The sequence below is a fragment of the Aquarana catesbeiana genome, linkage group LG05, assembly GCF_042186555.1.
Source record: "Aquarana catesbeiana isolate 2022-GZ linkage group LG05, ASM4218655v1, whole genome shotgun sequence".
NCBI lineage: Eukaryota > Metazoa > Chordata > Amphibia > Anura > Ranidae > Aquarana > Aquarana catesbeiana.
In genome coordinates this window covers 34637172-34661444 of record NC_133328.1, presented here as the reverse complement: position 1 = coordinate 34661444, position 24273 = coordinate 34637172, and the positions used below count along the sequence as shown (strand labels likewise).

The 24273-nt window shown below is 44.9% G+C and overlaps 1 protein-coding gene and 2 pseudogenes across 1 annotated transcript in view; all 3 read right to left on the bottom strand.

Annotated features, from left to right (window-relative positions):
- The window catches only part of LOC141144176 (uncharacterized), a 387691-nt gene that overhangs the window by 349485 nt on the left and 13933 nt on the right, over positions 1–24273 (bottom strand). The gene's annotated exons all lie outside the window — the stretch shown is intronic.
- Positions 1021–22027, bottom strand: LOC141145728 (uncharacterized; annotated as a pseudogene).
- On the bottom strand, positions 2553–2647 carry LOC141146488 (U2 spliceosomal RNA; annotated as a pseudogene).

Sequence of the window (24273 nt, the reverse complement as noted above, 5' to 3'; positions counted from 1 at the left end):
AGTTCCCCCATCAATTCCTCATTTTCTAGCAGGGTGCTATTGAGCTTCCAGGAACCCGGTGCGCGGGCAAAGCCCTCGCCCAGGTCACCCCGAAAGTGAATAGCCCTATGGTCAGAGAAAAAGCAGGGGACCATGGAGAACTCACGATGCTTGACTGTTCTTGAAGTGAGCACGAAGTCAATCCTGGAACACACCGATCCATCGGGTCGGCACCACGAATAGTTCACGGTCCCTTTCCCTATGGATCCCACAGCGTCCTGCAAGGAGGCCTCCGAGATCATCTCCTTGAGCAGCCTAGAAGTAGCATCAAGTTTTGCGTATATGCTGGAGCTGCGCCCATCCTCCTCGATCGGACAGTTAAAATCACCGCCGATCACTACTGTTCTGGTGGTAACGAGTTGGGTCCGCAGGGTCTGGAAAAGTTCCAGCCGTGCATTCTTGTCTGGGGGGGCGTACACATTGATGAGCCTAACTGGCTCTTCCACCCACGAGCCGTCTATGACCAAAAAACGGCCACAGACTAGCTCATGGATAGAGTCAACCATGAAGCGCCCACCCCTGACCAGAATGGCTGACTTGCAATCGCCACCCCCGGACTAGTAGGAGGGACCAAGGGTCCACTGGGAGGATAGATGAGTGTACCTCCTCAAGGGAGGAAGGGCGCACTCCTGAAGCATGTAGACATCACTCTGCTGACTTGAAAGAAAGGTCAGGATGGCTTGCCTTCTAGATGTATCCTTGATACTCCTCACATTAATGGAAAAGATTGAGATCTCAGCCATAATGAAAAAGGGTATGAGGGTCTAGTTAACAAGGGTCTGAACTTACCTCCCTGGAGGGGGGGGTGGCTCTTCCGTTGCGTCTTCTGCCTGTCCTGTGTTCTGGGCCAGGCCCAGCTCCTCAAGGACAGACTCCATCATCTGCTGGCTGATGTGGACGTTGGGGGGGAGGTCATGCTCGGGGAGTTGACCACGATCTCCTCCTCTTCCTCCTCCTCCCCTGCAGACTCTAGGTCCTCCACTACTTGCTCTGGTTCATTGCTGTCGTGCTGGACCCCGTTTGGCCATTTGGTGGAGGTGGTGGGTTCCTCAGCTGTTGGGCTCTCTGGTTTCCGTTTCCGGCTACGGCTTCCTGTTGGGCCACTGGTGGGGGTGGAGGGAGGTGGGAGGGTGGGGAAGTCCTCCAGGGAGGACAGGTTCGGGGGGAAGGGGTGGGGAGGGGCTCCTCCGGCACAGAGGCCGTGGGTGGGGGTGTGCTGGAGGTAGGGGGTGGGGCTGGGTCAGGGGGGGCAGGAGTGGACTTACCTGTGGCCTTTCGAGGTTCCTTTGGATCCTTTGGTTTCTTTGGTTTTTCCGGCAGCTTCCTCCCGGTGCTGGAGGGTGGTTTACCCTGGCTCACAGCTCCAGTGTAGGTCCGGGTCCTCTGGGGGCAGTGTCTGAAGACATGCTCTGCCAATCCGCAAAGGTTGCAGGCTTTGGACCTCGGACATTCCTTGGTCTCGTGGCCTGTTACCCTACAGAACTTGCAAGCAAGCTCTGTACAATCCTTACCTATGTGTCCCGGTTGCCCGCACCTGTTACAGTTGTAGAGTATGTCGCGATAGAAAAGGAATCCTGCGGATGATCCCAGGGAGAAGGAAGGCTGCAGGTGCTGGATGTCCCCCGAATGGTCTTTCCTCAGTTTGCAGAGCACAGACCACTTACCTATTCAGAAGCCGTTGACATCGAGGATTTGGATCGGGTCATTTACCACGGTGCAGAACCTCTGGAGGTAGGTGGCTATGTCCTTTCCTGGGGTATGGGGGTCCCTTATGGACATTGTCACCCGCTTTTCATCCCGTGTTATGGGGCAGTTCGCAATGAACTTCCGGAAAAGGTATTCAGGGCCACTGGTCTTCACCATCTCCCAGTATCTTCTGCAGACCTGAAACTACACAAAAGTTATAAATAAGATACCTTTTGTGAAGTTCTGCACAGAAAGCGTCTCCGCTTTGCTGAACCCCTGTTCCAGGATCATCTTCTTCCCGAAGATCTCCGGGGTCATGTCGGGGACTCTTCCGTCCACCTCCTTCAGCTGCAGCACGACCGTCTGCTTCATCCAAGGCTCCAAAGCTGGGAGCCCTCTCTGCAGGCTGGTCTGGCTTGGCTGGTCCTGGTCGGCTGGTGCCGGCCGGGGTAGAGGCGGGGGTTGAGGCAGCGGCATTCCCAGGTCGGAGGAAGTGGCTGGAACGGGGTTCTTCTTCTCCTTGCTGGTCTTCTTGTCGCTCTTCCCCATCATCGAGGAGTTGGATGTCGCTTCAGGTGTTCTTAGGCGGCTTCCTTCTGGTTCCTCGACGTCTTCGCTCTTTTCGTAGCCTTTACAAAGGCTCTAGCATCTACTGCCCAGAAGGTAGTAATGCGGAGTGGGGGAGAAAGGAAGACCGCAATCTCGTTCCCTGTGGAGGCTAAGCCTCTAACCCAATAGCAGCAAGTAGGTGAAGCTGAATTTAATCAACGATCCTACCAGGCCGAGCAGAGGGTACCCCACAAGGACCAATTGGCTTGGATAGATGCAAGTGGTTCTCAACGTCCTAGCTGTGAAGCAGAGACACCCCTAAGGGCTAAAGTTGATACTACACTTGATCTTAGCCAAAAGGCCGAGAAGCGATCTGAAGCGATCAAATCTGGCAGTCATGTTCCCCCAGCTGCAGCATACTGCCAGCTTTGCTCCAGTGATGAGGAGGGGGGGGATGATGAGGTCACTGACTCCATGTGGGTGCCTGATAGGAGAGAGGAAGAGGAGGAGGCACATCACCAACGAGGCAGGATGCCTTCCAGCTTAAGGGCAGCACACCAACTGCGTCAAACCGCAAAGCTCCGCATGTGCAGGGCGCTGCTGTCTCTGCGCGTTATTCCAAAAGTTATTTGGTGTGGGCCTTTTTTGAGACGAGTGTATCAGATCCCACCGCTGCTATTTGCAACATATGTCTCAAGCGTATCTCTCGTGGCCAAAACATCTTGGGCACCTTATGCTTGACCAGACATATGTTGACCTGCCATGCAATTCATTGGCAAGCGTACCTAAAAGACCCACACCAAAGAACAAAGAGGACCTCTCCTTGCTCCTCATCAGCTGGGATCTCCAACCCCACTATACCTTCAGTCCTCTCTGAGACCTGCACTGAGAGGAATGAAGGTGTAGAATTAGGTGTGTCACAGCCAAGTACTTGCGGGCAATCTGCTATCGGTACACAAACGTCAGATTGTACCAGGCAAATTTCCCTGCCCCAGCTGCTGCACCACCAAAAGAAGTTCGCTCCCAGCCATCCACATGCCCAGCGTTTGAATGCTAGCTTGGCTGAATTGCTAGCACTTCAACTGCTGCCTTTTCAGTTGGTAGACTCTGCCCCCGTGAGTTTGTGGAATGTGCGGTTCCTCAGTGGCAGGTTCCCAAACGCCACTTTTTCTCACGGAAGGCGATTCGGGCTCTCTACCGGCATGTGGAAGGCAATGTCTTGGCCTCGCTGGACAGGGCAGTCAGCGGTAAGGTGCATATTACCGCTGACTCATGGTCCAGCAGGCATGGACAGGGATGTTACCCATCTTTCACCGCGCACTGGGTGACTCTTCTGGCAGCTGGGAAGGATGCAGGACAGTGTGCAGTAGTGTTGGAGGTTGTTCTGCCACCACGGCTCCAAAATACTACTAGTGGTGATTCTGCCACACCTCTCTCCTCCATCCCCTCCTCTTCTTCTTCCTCCATGGCCTCTTCCTGTGCTGATTTGACTTCAGAACCAGCAGAGCTCCGTAGGCGTTCAAGGGGCTATGCAAGCACGCAGACAAATGACCCATGTGCCCTGTTTGGCTCACGTCCTTAACTTGGTGGTGCAATGGTTCTTGGGCAGGTACTCGGGCTTACAGGATGTCCTGAGGCAGGCCAGGAAAGTCTGTGTGCATTTCCGCAGGTCATATAATGCCAGTGCTCGGCTGACTGACCTCCAAAAGGAATTTAACCTGCCCAAGAACCGCCTAACCTGTGACATGCCCACCAGGTGGAACTCAACCTTGGCCATGCTGCAGCGGCTGCACACAAAGCAGAAGTCCATCAATGAGTACCTGTACGACTATGGCACCAGGACAGGGTCAGGGGAGCTTGTTTTTTTTCCCCACTCCATGATCAGGGATGCGTGCCCTGTCCTGTCACCATTTGAGGAGGCCACGAGGATGGTGAGCAGTGACAATGCATGCATCAGTGACACTGTCCCCCTTGTCCACCTGTTGGAGCACACGCTGTGTGGAATAATGGACAGGGCACTTGAGGCAGAACAGAGGCAGGAAGAGGAGGACTTCCTTAGCTCTCAAGGCCCCCTTTATCCAGAGAGTGTTGCTGCGTACCCGCCGATCACACAGGAAGAGGACGAGGAGGAGGAGGAGGAAGAGGAGGATTGTGTCAGCATGGAGATGGAGCCTGGCACTCAGCATCAGCAGCAGTCTTTAAGGGATCATTTACAGTCCCAAGAAACCCATGGACTTGTACGTGGCTGGGAGGAGGTGGCTGCGGATCATGTCGTCCTTAGTAACTCAGAGGGCTCCAGACCGAATGCCTCAGCAAACCTACGCTGCATGGCCTACCTGATCCTGCAAAGCCTGTGGAAGGATCCTCGTATTCGTGGTATCAAGGAAGAGGGATCAATACTGGCTGGCAACCCTTCTTGATCCATGTTACAAGGATAAGGTTGCAGACCTTATCTTGCCATCACAGAGAGAGCAGAGGATGAAACATCTTCGGGAGGCCTTGCAGAAAGGTCTGTGCAACGCGTTCCCAGAGACTGGGAGGTTACAAACTCCTGTTCCTGGAGAACGTGTTGCTGAGGCTTCGGTCAGTCAAAGAAGGAGCGGTGGAGAAGGTGGCCGTCTGACCGATGCGTTCAGACAATTTTTTAGTCCGCAGCCCCAAGGTATAATAGGTTCCAGCAACCATCGCCAGCGTCTGTTTTACATGGTGCAGGAATACCTAGGGGCAAGATCTGACTTGTACACCTTTCCCACCGAAAATCCTCTGGGTTACTGGGTCTTGAGGGGCGTGTAATTACAATTTTGGATGCAATATTTTGCAAGGAGGGTTCGTTGCTCCACTCAACTAGAGTATTTGTAATGGGGTTGCAGTGTTGTGGCACCAGCACCAGTGCCTAAGGCCCAATTTTTCAGCCCCTGTTTAACAGGGGCGTGTAATTACAATTTTTGATGCAATATTTTACAGGAAGGCTCATTCCTGCGCTCCAACTAGAGTATCTGTGAGGGGTTGCAGTGTTGTGGCACCAGTGCCTAAGGCCCAATTTTTCTGCCCCTGTTCAACAGGGACATGTCATTACAATTCTTGATCTAATATCTCACAGCAGGGCCCGTTTCTGCGCCCACCAAGAGTAACTGTAAGGACTTACGGTGTTGTGGCACCACCACCACCAAAGGCCCAATTTTTCTGCCCCTGTTCAACAGGTGCATGTAATTACAATTCTTGATCTAATATTTCACAGCAGGGCCCATTCCAGCTCCCACCAAGAGTAACTGTGAGGACTTACAGTGTTGTGGCAACACCACCACCACCACCACCAAAGGCCCAATTTTTATGCCCCTGTTCAACAGGTACATGTAATTACAATTCTTGATCTAATATTTCACAGCAGGGCCCCTTTCTGCGCCCACCAAGAGTAACTGTGAGGACTTACAGTGTTGTGGCAACACCAACACCTAAGGCCTCAATTTCTGCAGAGTATATAGGGCAGGCCCCTACTTTCAAACATCCAACTTACAAACGACTCCTACTTGCAAACGGAAGGAGACAACAGAAAGTGAGATGAAATCTATCCCTAGGAAGGGGAATTCTCTCCTGTAAGAGTTAATATGGGAAAATTGTGTCTCCTTTCCAATGATGCTTTATCACCAATCCTTGTTTCACTAATAACCCCAAATTGTCAAAAAACATTTGTCATTGGCACAGAAAGTGAGGTGAAATCTTCTGAAGAGGTGCACAGACAGCAAAACAAATGTCACAGGGGTGATAACCCTTCCCTATGTTTTCCAAAAAGGTTAAAAATAGATTTTCTGGCTGGAGCTACACCTTAAAAATGTACCAGTTCAAAATTACAAACAGATTCTACTTAACAACAAACCTATAGTCCCTGTCTTGTTTGCACCGCCTGTATACTGCTGTTCAGAGTATATAGGGCCTGGGGGCCCCACGCCTTTCCTTTTTTTAATTTGGGTGCGGGGTTCCCCTTAATATCCATACAAGACCCAAAGGGCCTGGTAATGGACTGGGGGGGGGGTACCCATGCCGTTTGTCTCACTGATTTTCATCCATATTGCTGGGACCCGACATTACATTAAAGCCGCAAGCAGTTTTAAATGACTTTTATTCCTTTAAAAATGTCATTTTGTGCAGGGACTGTTCTAAGCACGGGAAACACGCGCCACTTTACAGGCAAACTATAGATACCCCCCAGGTATGATATTTAAAGGACTATTTCACTTTTTTTTCACTTTAAGCATCATTAAAATCACTCCTCCCAAAAAAACGGCCGTTTTTTAAAACTTTTTTTTGCATTGACACATGTCCCCTGGGGCAGAACCCGGGTCCCAAAACCCTTTTTAGGACAATAACTTGCATATTAGCCTTTAAAATTAGCACTTTTGATTTCGAACGTTCAAGTTCCATAGACTTTAATGGGGTTCTAAAGTTTGCACAAACTTTCGGTCCGTTCGCAGGTTCTGGTGCGAACCGAATCGGGGGGTGTTCGGCTCATCCCTAGTAGGAACTTCAGTGGATGTATAGTCCAGTTTCCTGGGGTCTCAGTGTAAGGGTGATATGTGATTATCACTGTCACATCATGGGCATCTAACTAACCTTTCAGTCTCTGCCAAAGTGCTCTGTAAATGTACAACATCTGAATCAAATTACATTGTCCTTGAGAAACGTCTTGCACTCTTCAAAAGACTTTCCATTAAACACATGACATTTTCTGAAAGGAGGAGGTTTATCATAAATGCAACAGTAGTAGTTTGGATCCATTCTGGATCCATTCACCTTTCTTGTAACTCCCATCTTTCCAACAGAGTTGATGGCATTGAGGGTGCAAAACCTGGCGTAGCTTTGTATAGAAACCAAGCAGCTTCCAGGCTTTTTTTTTGTCAAAGCATAATTGAACAAGCTGAAGTTAGAAGCTGATTGGCTGACATGCACAGCTGCACCAGATTTTCCACTCTCCAGTTTTAGTAAATCAACCCCTATGTTTCTATAGTCTCCACATTTAGTGGTGAGGTTTTCTGCCCTTGTAGTTGTAGGGCAAGTCAGTAAGTGAGCAGCTTTTTAATTTCTGCAATATTCCTGATGAAATCACAGAAATAGAAAACAGTTTTGAAACAACTGGATTCACACACTGCAAACAGTGTCTAGAAACCTGAGGTCTAGTTGGTGGGGATCTGTCTTAGCAAGTTATGCATCAAGCAAAAGATCACTTAGTTCCTGAAATTTCTGATTACCCTTAAAGGATATCTAAGGAAAGTCTTGCAGCCTCCCGAACAGAGCCTCTTCTATAGCTTCTGGACTGTTGTAACTCTAATCTAGCCTCTCCTAAGCAGCATGGAGACCTGCAGTCAGATTGCCAACATGAACAAGTCTTGGTCTCTTGACACCCTCTGAGGATAAAGGGCCTAGCCACTTTGCTAACATGTCCAATTCCTACCCTAAGCAATACCCAGTTCAAAACTAGACTTTCACTCTCTGTAGTTTTCAGGCCAGTCATCAAACCTTGTGAGCCCAGTGGTGCTTGGTAGCTGGTGGTGATCCAAGACTGATTCATTTTATGAAGGTCAGTCGATCGACTGAGTCGGTGGACAGACGCACCCTGTGATCGGTTACAAAGCCTCCAGCAGCACTGAATGTGCATTCCGAAAGAACGCTTGATGCAGGACAGGCCAGTAGCTCAATTGCATACTGTGCAAGCTCTGGCCAGTGATCCATCCTCAAGACCCAGTAACACAGAGGATTTTCGGTGGGAAAGGTGTCCAAGTCAGATCTTGCCCCTAGGTTTTCCTGCAGCATGTAAAACAGACGCTGGCGATGGTTGCTGGAACCGATCATACCTTGGGGCTGCGGACTAAAAAATTGTCTGAACGCATCGGTCAGACGGCCACCTTCTCCACCGCTTCTTCTTTGACTGACCGAAGCCTCAGCAACACGTTGTCCAGGAACAGGAGTTTGTAACCTCCCAGTCTCTGGGAAAGCGTTGCACATACCTTTCTGCAAGGCCTCCCGAAGATGTTTCATCCTCTGCTCCCTCTGCGACGGCAAGATAAGGTCCGCAACCTTACCCTTGTAACGTGGATGAAGGAGGGTTGCCAGCCAGTATTGGTCCCTCTCCTTGATAGCACGAATACGAGGATCCTTCTGCAGGCTTTGCAGGATCAGGGAGGCCATGCAGCGTAGGTTTGCCGAGGCATTCGGTCCGGAGTCCTCTGGGTTACTAAGGACGACATGATTCGCAGCCACCTCCTCCCAGCCATGTACAATTCCATGGGTTTCTTGGGACTGTAAATGATCCCCTAAAGACTGCTGCTGATGCTGAGTGCCAGGCTCCACCTCCATGCTGACACAATCCTCCTCCTCCTCCTCTTCCTGTGTGATCAGAGGGCACGCAGGAACACTGTCTGGATAAAGGGGGCCTTGAGAGCTAAGGGAGTCCTCCTCTTCCTGCCTCTGTGCTGCCTTAAGTGCCCTGTCCATTATTCCACGCAGCGTGTGCTCCAACAGGTGGGAGACGGTGTCACTGATGCATGCACTGTCACTGCTCACCATCCTTGTGGCCTCCTCAAATGGTGACAGGACAGTGCATGCATCCCTGATCATGGCCCACTGGCGTGGGAAAAAAAAAACAAGCTCCCCTGATCCTGTCCTGGTGCCATAGTCGCACAGGTACTCATTGATGGCCCTCTGCTGCATGTGCAGCTGCTGCAGCATGGCCAACGTTGAGTTCCACCTGGTGGGCATGTCACAGATTAGGCGGTTCTTGGGCAGGTTAAATTCCTTTTGGAGGTCTGCCAGCCGAGCACTGACATTATATGACCGGCAGAAATACAGACTTTCCTGGCCTGCCTCAGGACATCCTGTCCAAGAACTGCTGCGCCACCAAGTTAAGGACGTGAGCCAAACAGGGCACATGGGTCATTTGTCCCTGTCAGAGGGCAGAGAGGAGGTTGGTGCCATTGTCGCAAACCACCATTCCTGCCTTAAGTTGGCGTGGCATCAAACACCTCTGAACCTGCCCCTGCAGACCTGACAGAACCTTTGCCCCAGTGTGGCTCCTGTCCCCCAAGCACACCAGCTCAAGCACCGCATGGCATCTTTTGGCCTGCGTACTTGCGTAGCCCCTTGAACGCCTACGGAGCACCGCTGGTTCTGAGGACAAAGCACAGGAAGAGGCCACAGAGGAAGAAGAAGAGGAGGGGGTGGAGGAGAGAGGTGTGTCAGAATCACCAGTAGTGGCATTTTGGAGGTGTGGTAGCGGAACAACCTCCAACACTACTGCACCTTGTCCTGCATCCTTCCCAGCTGCCAGCAGTCACCCAATGCACTGTGAAACTTAGGTAACGTCCCTGTCCATGCCTGCTGGATCACGAGTCAGCGGTAATATGCACCTTACCGCTGACCGCCCTGTCCAGCGAGGCCAAGACATTGCCTTCCACATGCCAGTAGAGAGCCGGAATCGCCTTCCGTTCCGTGGCGTTTGGGAATCTGACACTGAGGAACCGCACATTCCACAAACTCACGGAAGGGGGCAGAGTCTACCAACTGAAAAGGTAGCAGTTGAAGTGCTAGCAATTTTGCCAAGCTAGCATTCAACAGCTGGGCATGTGGATGGCTGGGAGCGAACTTCTTTCCGGGGTTGCAGCAGCTAGTGCAGGGAAATTTGCCTGGTACAATCTGACATTGGTGTACCAATAGCATATTGCCCGCAAGTACTTGGCTGTGACACACCTAATTCTACACCTTCATTCCTCTCAGTGCAGGTCTCAGAGAGGACTGAAGGTGTAGTGGGGTTGGAGATCCCAGCTGATGAGGAGCAAGGAAAGGTCCTCTATGTTCTTTGGTGTGGGTCTTTTAGGTACGCTTGCCAACGAACTGCATGGCAGGTCAACATATGTCTCTCCATATGTACCCAACACTGTGGTCAAACAGTTCGAGGGACTCCTCAGGAGGACATGGTGGGGCTAGGGAAGGAGTCACTGATGCCATTGAGCCGAGGGAAGAGGCAGCGTTGGCAGCTGCTTTGCCAGACAAAGTACCCTGAGCCTGGGTGAGAGAGGATGAGGAGGATGAGGACGGCTTGATCATCCACTCGACCAAGTCTTCCGCATGTTGCGGCTCAACACGGCCAGCTGCCGAAAAAAAGGCCAAGCGTGTCCCACGGCCATGTGCTGATGAGAATGCACCCTGTCCACGACCAGCACTGTTGCCTCTAGACACAGAGCCTGCTTGCCCTCTTTTATTGGCTTGTGACTGTCTGCCTCTCCTTGTTGGCCTTCCAGACAAACTATTGGCCTGCAGTGAGCTGCACAAAACTGGTATATATATATATATATATATATCTATATATATATATATATATAATATATATATATACCGATTATACTGCAGCTAGCAGAATGAACTGCCTGCCTGTAGTATTATTAGTATGATAACCCCTGCACTTGTCTTCAGGCAGCTATAATGTAGGTGCAACTGTGCAGGGTACACAGTACGGTAACTGGAAATATGTCAAGAGCCCACACAAGCACCTGGCTGCAGGTAGCTATACTGTAGGTGAGACTGTGCGTGGTACACAGTACAGTAACTGGAAATACTTCAATGAGCCTACACAAGCACCTGGCAGCAGGTTGCTATACTGTAGGCCAGACTGTGCAGGGTACACAGTACAGTAGCTGGAAATACTTAAATGAGCCTACACAAGCAACTGGCTGCAGGTTGCTATACTGTAGGTCAGACTGTGCAGGGTACACAGTACAGTAGCTGGAAATACTTCAATGAGCCTACACAAGCAACTGGCTGCAGGTTGCTATTCTGTAGGTCAGACTGTGCAGGGTACACAGTAAAGTAACTGGAAATACTTCAATGAGCCTACACAAGCACCTGGCTACAGGTTGCTATACTGTAGACCAGACTGTGCAGGGTACACAGTACAGTACCTGGAAATACTTCAATGAGCCTACACAAGCAACTGGCTGCAGGTTGCTATACTGTAGGTCAGACTGTGCAGGGTACACAGTAAAGTAACTGGAAATACTTCAATGAGCCTACACAAGCACCTGGCTACAGGTTGCTATACTGTAGACCAGACTGTGCAGGGTACACAGTACAGTAGCTGGAAATACTTCAATGAGCCTACACAAGCAACTGGCTGCAGGTTGCTATACTGTAGGTCAGACTGTGCAGGGTACACAGTAAAGTAGATGGAAATACTTCAATGAGCCTACACAAGCACCTGGCTACAGGTTGCTATACTGAAGGTAAGACTGTGCAGGGTACACAGTAAAGTAGCTCGAAATACTTCAATGAGCCTACACAAGCAACTAGCTGCAGATTGCTATACTGTAGGTCATACTGTGCAGGGTACACAGTACATTAGCTCGAAATACTTCAATGAGCCTACACAAGCAACTGGTTGCAGGTTGCTATACTGTAGGTAAGACTGTGCAGGGTACACAGTACAGTAGCTCGAAATACTCCAATGAGCCTACACAAGCACCTGGCTACAGGTTGCTATACTGAAGGTAAGACTGTGCAGGGTACACAGTAAAGTAGCTCGAAATACTTCAATGAGCCTACACAAGCAACTAGCTGCAGATTGCTATACTGTAGGTCATACTGTGCAGGGTACACAGTACATTAGCTCGAAATACTTCAATGAGCCTACACAAGCAACTGGTTGCAGGTTGCTATACTGTAGGTCAGACTGTGCAGGGTACACAGTACAGTAGCTCGAAATACTCCAATGAGCCTACACAAGCACCTGGCTACAGGTTGCTATACTGTAGGTCAGACTGTGCAGGGTACACAGTACAGTAATTAGAAAAACTGTAAATACACCTGCCTGCCTGTCAGTATATTAGGAAGAGAAAAACAGGATCTAGCTAAACTGAATACAGTGTATATATATATATATATATATATATATATATATATAAATACAACCATAAATGCCAACATGTACTGTGACATACTGAAGCAGAGCATGATCCCCTCCCTTCAGAGACTGGGCTGCAGGGCAGTATTCCAACAGGATAACGACCCCAAACACACCTCGAAGTTGACCACTGCCTAGCTAAAGAAGCTGAGGATAAAGGTGATGGACTGGCCAAGCATGTCTCCAGACCTAAACCCTATTGAGCCTCTGTGGAACATCCTCAAATGGAAGGTGGAGGAGCGCAAGGTCTCTAATCCCCACCAGCTCTGTGATGTCCTCATGGAGGAGTGGAAGAGGACTCCAGTGGCAACCTGTGAAGCTCTGGTGAACTCCATGTCCAAGAGGGTTAAGCCAGTGCTGGAAAATAATGGTGGGCACACAAAATATAGAAACTTTGTGCCCAATTTGGACATTTTCACTTAGGGGTGTACTCACTTTTGTTGCCAGTGGTTTAGACTTTAATGGCTGTGTGTTGAGTTATTTTGAGGGGACAGCAAATTTACACTTTTATACAAACTGTACACTCACTACTTTACAATGTAGCAAAGAGTCATTTCTTCAGTGTTGTCACATGAAAAGATATAATAAAATATTTACAAAAACGTGAGGGGTGTACTCACTTTTGTGAGATGCTGTATATATATATATATATATATATATATATATATATATATATAATATGTTTATTATGTACTTTCTTACTGTATTGTTTTTCTTTTTTATAGTGTTGATTGTCTGAATCAATCCCCTTAGGAAGCCCATTTGGGTGAAACATGTCAGAATAATATACATCTCATCATCACTTATTTTTACTATACCATCTGTAATGTGATATAATGATAATCTGCCTACCTACCCCTCTCTTTTATATGTGTGTTACCTTTTAAATGATGTATAAATAAAAATTGCTTAAAGTGTTTGTTAAGGCATATATATAAGTCTATGCCAGCCCCTGTATTAGAGGCTGGCATGGCACACTGTGTATGTTGTATTTAAAAACGAGCACTGTAAATACTGAATATCAGCTGTCTTCAGGCTGGTCTCATCACTCGCGGCCGCTTTCCAGCTCTGATAGATGTCTTTTCTGGAAGGGGCCGTGATCTCCCTTTGACGTCAGAGGGAGATCACGTGGCTGCTCGTCTTCTCCGCAGAAGACACCCTTTGGAGCTGGAAAGCGGCTGCGAGTCATGTGACCGGCCTGAAGACAGCTGATATTCAGTATTTACAGCACTCGTTTTTACCCAAAACATACACAGTGTGCTATGCCAGCCTCTAATAGAGAGGCTGGCAGTGACAAAATGAATTTTTTAATATTAAAATAATAGCGGGGGGCCGGGCCGAAGACAGACAGAGAGGTCGGTGACAAGGAGGAAGGAGGGGGTGAGGGGGGAGAAAGGAGAGCAGAGCCTATCACAGAGGGAGGCACTTTGACCACGGTGATCAGGGTGGAGCTGCCCTGGTTATCGTGGTCTGATTAGAGAGGCCATACAGGAAGTGGTAGGTTTAGGGGTTTTTCTTTTTACAGTTTAGATGGGGGCAGATTACATAGTACAAGCGCTATGCTGTGTAATCTGCTTTAAGGGGCCAGAATCAACATTTTTTTGGGGGGGTTAATGCTTTAATTTTTAACTACTTTTCAGTACAGCCATGTGGAAGTGGACCAAGATCTAAAGTGTGCTCTTGACACTGACCGTTCTTCTCTGTTGATGGATAAACCACGACGTGAAGACAGTGATTTCAAATGGTCCTTTCTCACTTCTTTTTCAACCCAACATAGACAAATAAAACATATTTTCGAACAACACTGGGACATTTTGAAGAATGATAAAATTCTAGGTCCCTTATTACCTGATAGGCCCAATGGCGACCCTAGGGGGGGCCAGAGGGGGCCCTGACCCCCCCAACATATATATATTTTTTTTTTTTTTACAAAAAATCAATGTCTAAGAGGGAGAGAGTCCCCAGTCAGCTCCTGCGGGTGATCCCTCCCCCCTCCCCTGCTCGCTGACACTGCATAATGCGAGCGTTCACACAACCACGGCCGCCTGATCTGCTCCTTCACCTGCATCCTCATTGGCAGGGAGAAGAGCGAGTTGCAGGAAGGACTCCACCAGGACTTTCAGTTACTGAAAAAACAGACTGATTTCTCCCGTCCTTAGGACAGGAGGACCAGCCTGTAAATTCCAATAGATGCCAGACCAGAGCTGTCAATAGCAGGGGCAGGACAGCAAGAGGAGGCTGGGGAACCCCACAGTGGCAGAACACCAGGGCCCGGAGGCAAGACAACCTTTGCAACCCTGATAGTTCTCCCACTGCTTTGGATCCTTATATTTTCTTGATATGCTGGTGACATATATCTCTTGTTTTCTGCCACCCTGGGGGACCCCAATACAGTAGGAAGGGAGCTCACTGCAGAACATGTGAAAGGGCCCGTTGTGGGGTCGTAGTAAAGGGCCCCAGGATATATATATATATATATATATATATATATATATATATATATATATATATATATATATATATATATATATATGCATTTTATAGTTGCCCCCCTACTTTTGTCCCTGTCCCCCCATGTGCCCCCCCTAAATTTGAAAGCTGGAGACGCCACTGGATAGGCCTAAAGTGATTTATAGGGGGGTACCTTCACTCAAAAGTAAGTTGGCACCAGCTGTGGTCGATCCCCCACAAAGACCATCCTTCTTTCACAATCGGACCGGTTATTATCCATGTAAAAAATGTATGGTCTGCCAATTTAATACTTGTGGTAGAAGGAGCAACAGAGAATTCAGATCAACAACAACTAATCGTGTGTATCAAAATAAACATTTTTGCACATGTACAACTACTAATATTACATGTACAACTACTAATATTACAATATACTATATATTATATTACAACTCCTAACTACTAATATTGTCTATTTATTAACTTGTCTGTGCAGCAAACAATATGTTGGGTGCACCATTAGATCTTTTGCAGTGAGGGTAACGGAACATATTAATCTTATCAAGTCTGGCAGCATCAAACACACGGTACCTCGGCATTATAGACAATATCACGACCGAAACCCTGCTGGCACTCAATTCTTGGTCATTGATAAATATATTGCTCCATGGAGGAGAGGAGCTAGTCTAAGGGGAGTCTCCAGACTCGAGACGTTCTGGATATACGAGTTACAGACCCACCATCCACAAGGTATGAATGTGGAGTGGGACATTAACCAGTCTTAGGAGGAACGATTTTTTCTTTTTTCTTTTTCTTTTTTAATATATTATTTTTTAATATATTTTTAAATATTTTTTAATATTTTATAACATATACCTTTTTGATTTTATATCAAATTTGATAGAATTTTTTATTTACACTGATACTGACCTTCCAGTCTCTATCTTCGCTGATTCTGTCATATATGGGGATGTTGAACTTTTGTCCATTTAAATAAATTTTTTATGTAATGTATTAATATTGTTTGTAAATTTGTTTGCAGTTGATGACCCCATTTGGAAATTGCTATATGGCACTTTACTAAAGATATTGATATCATTTTTATATTAATCTTTTTTCATCACTTGATTACACTGGATCTATATTTTGAAGTCTATTGATACATGCCCTCGTAATGGGTCTGGTATCAATACACCTTCGGTGAAGGCTTTCTTCTTTGATGACAGTCATTGCCGGTGGTAGAATTGGCTAATAGATCTGTTCGCAGCCTCATCTACATCGAGGCTTGGGTATAGCAATGACGGCGTGACACGCAACGCTTGTGACGTAATTACATCACGTGTTGCGGACACATGTTTTTCCTTTTTTAAACAAGAGGTTGGATTACCTCTCAGGGGTATGCTGTGACGACGTGAGGCGTACGTAGCTACGGCATGCAGCCTCTCCACAACGAGGCTTGGTTTCGAAGAAGACCAATGCCTTCTACCCGGGAGCGTCGCTGCGGTGCACCGTGACGGTGTGCAGCGCACGCAGCGACGTCTGAAGGCCTCCTCACCATGAGGTTTGGTCCAATGTCTGTTATCATTTATATATTTGCACTTATTGAAATCATAGATACAGTATACTTAATATTTTTGACATTTCTGATTTGGTCTTTAATCGTTTAAATTTTTGGGCCAGCAGTGATGTAACAATGTTTCACTTCTGGTTCCATGCAATTTTCCAAGGGGGGGTCATTATTGCTTTATAAGCGGTACTGTTTGGGTGGTCCACACCCCAGATGACGGCTTATTAGCAGAAACGCGTTGGGTGGACCTACCTACATACCGCTTTTGTTTTCTATAAATGCCTTTGATGACCATTACCATGTGAGTTTATCCCTCTGTTTACTTAATACATTTTTTACACATACGGTATCACGCTATGCGAGCATTTTATTTATCTTTGCATGGTGTGTGAATATCGGTTTGGAGCTCCCTATTGGGTTATTTCCTATGAACTGCTGTCCGAGAACGTCTGCATCAAGTCTTCATGGCCGTTCGAGCAGATGCATCTTCCCAGCCAGCTGGTTATAAGCCTTTTTTGACTTGGCACCATAAGCCTCTCCAAGTCAACTACATCTGGTAAGCCTCCTTATGATCATTGGTGGTGGCTTGCCTATTTTTCCTACTTCCTTCCAAGTGATGTCTGTCAAACATGTCTCTGGATTTGTGGGATCATCCTTTATAATCTTTGGACTCCATCTTTTTACTTGCTGACATTTTCTTGGACTTTTGTATGATTTGATCATCTGTGCTCTTCAGTGTGACACACGTTTCTATTTATATGATTTTTTATTTTTCATGTATGTGTTAAATTTTTTTGGGTTTAAGATATTAGAGTCACTTATTGGGTACTTGTGTATTGACATAAGGCCAGATATCCTACTATCTTTCGGCACGTTTTGAGTCTTTATACCATTAGTAATTTAATGGTCTATTTATCTATTTATTGATGCATAGCGCTACACTTTAACTTTCACATTTACTGCTTTGGTCTATAGCTGTGTTGGATGCTATTCACACGAAAATAATTTTTTACACAGCGCTGTAATTTTTCTTTTTTTCTACCCTTTTTTTCTACCTCGGTACCATTTATGACTAAAGCACCCCCAAAAATAAAAAACTTTCCTGTGTATATATGTAACACAGAAGTGTTACTAAAGAATTGTGGCTTCTGCTTTGTTATCTCCTATTGCTGAAATATATTTAAACCTAGAGTGTCAGAGGGGTCGAGAGGCTCGTAACGTCAGGACAATAACTGGGGACAAGCATCATCAAGCGGCCCCCACGGGGGTAGCGCTACAAATGCATTTACACTTAGCACACACATGCAGCCAAAGAAAAATTTGACAGTGTCCCTTTACTGGACTTTTATCATTTTTATCTTCCCAAAGAAAAATTTCCCACTCTTCACGAATACACCTTATTTATTCATGTCATCAGTTTTTGACAGCACCTATATTTTTGAGCAACTATTTTCAAGGATAAAGCTCAGGAAGGGCAAAATTAGAACCAAAATATCTGATGAACACCTGGAGAATTCATTGAGAGTTGCTAATACATCCATCAAAGATATTGATGTGTTCTTTTATGAAAAACAGTGTCAAATATCACACTAGTTTTATGTTGCCCGCTTTTATTTTTATAACAAAAATGTTTCCAAAAATTAAGTTTTTTTTTCTTAGATAGGTACATTATCTATATCAGTGGTCGTTACCTTGTTATCTGTCTGACTTTTTCTGTTTATCAGCTATACTTAGGCCTTATGCACACTGGATGTTTTTACAGCTGCTGTTTTTGGCTTCAGGCATTTTTGTCTGCAGCCAGGAAATTCCCCAGCATGTTATCCTATGTGTCCATGCGCACATAGGCTGTTATCAGCATTTTTTGGCAGGGGCGTTTTCTGGCTTAAAAAAAAAAAAACAAGAACTAGTGGGTTTTAAGGAGAAAGTAAACCTGGTGGGTTTTCCTTCCTTTCTTCTTTCCTGCAAAGTAAAGGTATAATGTGCTAGTAGGTATAATCGCTTACTAGCACATTATGTGACACTTACCTGCAAACGAAGCCCACGTCGTCCCCGCTGCAGGCCGCATCCATCTTTGCCCGTCTTCCTTCTGGGGCAGCGGACTCCGGCTCTGTGACTGGCCGGAGCCGAGTGACGTCACTCCCGGTCATGGCACACTCACCCGAAGAAACGGTAGGGGCGGCCGTTCCTTCAGAGCGCAGTAGACATTAAATATCTCCTAAATGGCACACGTTTAGGAGATATTTACAGTGCTTATACGCTTGCCTATAGGTACAACTTGCAGAGGGAGGTTTACAAGCTCTTTAAGAGGAGTTTTTCAGTTGTTTTGTCAGCTGTCTTTGTAGTAGTGTTTTAGCAGCGTTTAGGAGCATTAGCATTTTATTGCCATTTTTGCAGTAAAAAGGGGGAAAAAAGCTCAAAAAAACACTATTAGTAGCGTTTAGGAACGTTCCTGCTGGAAAAACTCTCCAGGAAACACATAGGATAAGATTTTTTAGCTTCTAGGAGCAGAACAAAAAATGCTAATAGCTTCTAGGAGCTTAAAAAAAAAACGCATGGAGCCTAACTCTGAAAAAAGCTTAAAAACGCTGAAAAAAGATGAAAATAGATGAAAAATGCGGCTATTCAGCATTTATCAGCATTTTTGAGCCCTAATATTTTGTGAGTGTATAGTTTTGCTAAAAAAAAAAAAAAAAAAAAAAAAAAAAAACAGCTAAAAAAAAGCAAAATAAACGCTAAAAAAACGCTAAAGTAAAAAGTGTACTAAAGCGCTGATATGAACTAGTAAATAAATAAAGAAGTGACAAATACTAGAAGATGACCAAATAATATAGCTGCAATTATTGTGTATGTGAACTGATATCACACAAAAAGTGTTGTATATATTCAGAATGTATAATGCGCTAATATTAACCTCCCAATATAACACGGTGTGATCTCTTAATGATTAATCAGTGAATCTTGTGCAAAATAATCAAAATGGAGCCTATTATAAATAACATAACATCCTTCACCATAACAGAATCCTATAACTAAATATCAATGTGAAAATAAATTATTAAACACAATTAAAAAGAGAAAAATAAAGATGAAATATATTAATGTGATGAACCACAGTGCACAGGTATCTCAATAGGACAGCATACTGCTGTGAAAAAATATAACGTCTTTGGTGATTTGATGAATATAGACAGGTTTCAATGAGTGATCCCTAGCGATAGCTGGCCTGCTCATATATTCAGCTGCTCATTAGCATGGGCTGGCTTCTGGCTTTCAAAGAACTTCCGCAGTATGAAACAACAAAAAAAGAAAGACCATTGCGCAGGCAGTGTGATATGTAATCCCTATATACTAAGGGAAAAAATGCACTCACACTTATCAACAGAATAAATCGCATATGGTAAGGTCAGTTGCATACAGCTAACAGCCGGGATCTCCTCGCACACCAACAGTGTACACACCGCACTGTTCGTCACTGGCTCCTCCTGACCGGTTTCATCACTAGACACGTGACTTTTTCAAAGGTGACCATGTGACGACCTTGCTTAGTATTTATAGTGTGCATGCCGGTTGCCATAGTGACCAGGGAGTGTAATGCATCATCATGCTGCTATATGCGTTCTGCACTACATTCAAACAACATAATATCCATACAAAGTAACAATTTAATACATATAAATACATAATTTTTACAATAAAACATATATTTAAAAACATTATTGCAACTCTACCCTAAAACCCATTTAAATACATGAAGTAAGCAGATATAACCTAGGAACTCCCTCCAGTGAGGAACCAATGGAATCACATCTCTACATAATCATCCTCTAATGAGCTAAGGGTAAATGGATGTGTATGAGTTAAAAAGATGCTAAAAAGAGATGCAAAAAAAAAAAAAAAAAAAAAAAAAAAAAAAAAAAGCTAAAAAATTTTTTTTTTACAAAAATATTAAAAAAATTTATAATAAAATCATTAAAAATGTTTTAAAATATTAGAACTTTTTTTGGAGGAGCAGATGTCAAGAGATATATTAAAAATCCGAAATAAATCAATTTATATCAAAATCTATATTTAAGCCAAAATGTGCAAGAGTACCCATTTCAAAAATCCATTTTGATTCGCTTTTACTTAATTCTCTCACTTTATTACTACCCCGCCAGTGCAGTTTATATTTTTCAATGGCCCAAAATTTCAATAACGCAGGGTCTTTGTCATGATGTAGAGCAAAATGGGGTGACACACTGTATTGGAAAACCTTTTTCAATATTCTGTATGTGCTCCCGAATGCATTTCCACATAGGGCGTTTCGTTCTTCCCACATACTGTAGGGAGCACGGACATTGTAATACATACACCACCCCCTCTGTTCTACATGACACAAAATCTTTGATTTTAAAATCTAAGTTTTTACTGGTAGATATGAAATTTTTATAATTTCCAGTGTACATGATGGTCTTCTTTCTAGTGTGGCCCAGGAAGCTCAAAAGGTTAGACACCCCTGCTTTAAATAAAAATGGACAAACAAATTAGAGTTAATATGTTTATTTAAGGGTTGAACCATGGATGACAAATACCCAGGAAAGCGCAAACAAGATACAACCTCTTACATTATTTTGGAAGGAATGCAATACATTCCAATACAATGCAATGTCAAAAATTGTCTACTTAAGAGAACATATGCTCGTCATCCAAAGATGACATCCAAAAGTTATACCACATCGGTGAGGTTCCTTTGGCTGTCAGAAAAGAAAAACAGAAATTTAAAAATTAATAACCAAGTCCATTGCAGGCATGTTATAGATGAGGAAAAAAACACGGTAAATCAATTTTAAAAAGTAATGGTTTGCTTCACCCTAAACTGAAGCAGACTGCAAGTGACCCCAATGATTTCCCCTGCATGTGCAAAGCACAGGTTCATTGTATTCAAGATTGATTCAGACACTGTTGCAGTCAAATTGGGATAACCCCTATTTTATATTAGTTATATGATCTCATTAACATAGCATAACATAAAAATATATATAAAAATTGCTGGTTACTATTTTATTTGCTTAACCTATAATAATATGGCTGGGCGGGAGCTCCCTGGTTCCGTGAGGACTTCATATGACATCCTTCCCATTGCGCTCCTCCTGTGCGCTCTAGCAGCCACACTGCGGCTCAATCTGTCACTCACTGTGTCCACCGGACACAGCAGATGACAGATCGGTGTACCTGGCTGGCCCGGATATCTTGTGATTGCTGTGGCCAATCCTAGTGTACAAAATGAATGGCTTTCATTCATAGTCGTTCATTGTGTACTATTGTGAAATATGTGATTGGTTACAGACAGGGCCAATCACAGTGCACTGTACCATGTGATAGCTGTGGCCAATTATAGATCTCCCAGTAGTGCATAATGGCTAACAGTTGCTGTTACTGCTCCAAGCAATAATACTGTTTAAAAAAAATCTATGGTAACTGCACTGCTCTGGTAACAGTATGTAGCAAAAAGATTATAAAGAAAGGAAAAAAAAAAAAAAAAGTAAACATTTGTTTTTTCATTCTGTCATCAGTCAGTATCCCTGATCACCACCACACCGGTCATATGATGACACCGTGCTGCTCTTGTGACAGCATGTTAAGAAAAAAGTGGGAAAAAAGCAAATTTATTTATTTTCTTCATTTTCCAAAAAAGTGACAAAAAATTAAAACTTAAAAATTAAAAAACTCACCACGACTCTTAACCATTTCCATACTGGGCCATAGTAATATGGCGCCGGCAGGAACATCGTCTCCCTCCGGGTGAACGTCATATAACGTCCGCCTGTTCTCGCCGCAGCGTGGTGTTCGGGTATGAGACGAGTCCCTAGGGACACAGCCCATCCCCAATGAGGGTAAAGAACCAATAAAAAGGTCTCTTTATCACATGACCAGCTGTGTCCAATCACAGCCAGTCACATGTGTTGTGCTCATTCTCGCCGCTTGTCGCGCACCCCGTGCAGCGTGGCGATAGGGGATGAGACACAGCTCATCCCGATCAGGGTAAAGAGCAAATGAGATTGGGTCTTTACCACGTGACCGGCTGTGTCCAATCACAGCCGGTCACAAATGTCAACAAACGGCTTTAGTGCCGCTTCCGGGTTCTCCTCCTCAGTGTGTGAGGAGAAGATCTGGAGGAAAAATGTACAGTGATGTGATTATTATTATTTTTTTTTTTACATGCTGTCACCAGTTAGTGTCCCTGATCACCGCCACACAGGTCATATTATGACATTGTGCTGCTCTGGTGACAGTATATTAATGAATTATATTTTAATGTTATGTGGAAAAAAAATAATGTTATTTTTTTTCTTCATTTTCTAAAAAATTGTGACAAAAAATTACAGCCTAAAAGTTAAAACTCACCATGCCTCTTAAAGTGATTGCCTAACTGACTCTCCCCTGATTGGCTAACTGACTTTGATTAACAGTCATGGGAGCCAATGGAGCCACTGCTGTGTCTCAGCCAATCAGGAGGAGAGTCCCGGATGGCCAAGACACTCGTGGACATTGCTGGAGAGAGATGGGGCTCAGGTTAGTATTAGGGGGGCTGCTACACTTAGAAGGTTTTTTATCGAATTATAATCGCATTATTATAGAATGCATTAGGATAAAAAATCTTCTGCCTTTACAACTCCTTTAGTAAATACCTTGGTGTATCTACTTTCTAAAAAGTGTTAGTTTGGGGGTATTTGCACTGTCCTGGCATTTTAGGGCCTCAAGAAATGAGATGGCCGTCAGCACATCAGGATTGATCAATTTTCAGATATATACATCGTTTTTGGACTTTATAACTTTCCTGCAGGCTAAATATTATACGCTGATTTGGGTTATTTTTACCAAAGAAATGTCACAGAATACAGTTTCTTTACAATTTATGAAGAAAGATTATTTATTTGCAAAACAGAAACAAAGAAAAATGTGATTTTTTTTTTCAAATTTTCAGTATTTTTTGTTTACATAGCAAAAGAATAAAAACAGTAGTGATTAGGGATGAGCTTTATGTACGGGTCGAACATGAGTTAGACTTGAACATTGGCTGTTCGCCCGTTCGCCAAATAGCAAACAATTTGGGGTGTTCGCGGCAAATTCGAAAGCCGCTGAACACCCTTTAAAGGTCTATGGGAGAAAAATGGATTTTTAAAACAGCTTACCTGTAAAATCCTTTTCTTGGAGTACATTACGGGACACAGAGCACCATAATAATGACTATCTGGGTTATATGCTACCTTTAGGTGATTGGACACTGGCAACCAATAGTAAGAAGGTTCCTTCCATATAACCCCTCCCATACAGGAAGTACCTTTAGTTTTGTAGCAAGCAATGAAGATCCCAGAAAAAGAGGGGAGGGATCTCTGTGTCCCGTGATGTACTCCAAGAAAAGGATTTTACAGGTAAGCTGTTTTAAAAATCCATTTTTCTTTAGCGTACATCACGGGACACAGAGCACCATAATAATGACTATTTGGGATGTCCTAAAGCAATGCATTTGAGGGGAGGGAACATAGTATTCCTAGACCCCTTTTTAGGCCCAGACTTATAAAGCTGCTTGCAGCACGCTGTGGCCAAACACAGTCTCCCTTTGAGACCTAACATCCAGTTGATAAAACCTGGTGAATGTATGAACTGAAGACCAGGCGGCCGCTTTGCAAACCTGAGCCATAGACACCTGTTGGCGGACTGCCTAAGATGTACTAACTCCTCTAGTAGAGTGCGCTTTGAGATATCGAGGTGGAGCCTTGTGTTTCAACTCATAAGCCTGGATAATGACCTGGCGAATCCACCTAGAGATGGTTGAACTGGTTGCTGCCTGTCCCTTTTTAGGACCCTCTGGCAGAATGAAAAGAGAGTCAGTCTTTTGAAAATGGGCTGACATCTCCAAGTAAACCTTGTCTACTCTCACCACATCCAGTGCGTGAAGCGACCTTTCCTTCTTAAACCCAGGGTTGGGAAAGAAGGATGGTAACATGATATCCTGATTTAAGTGAAAATTGGAAACCACCTTAGGTAAGAAATCTGG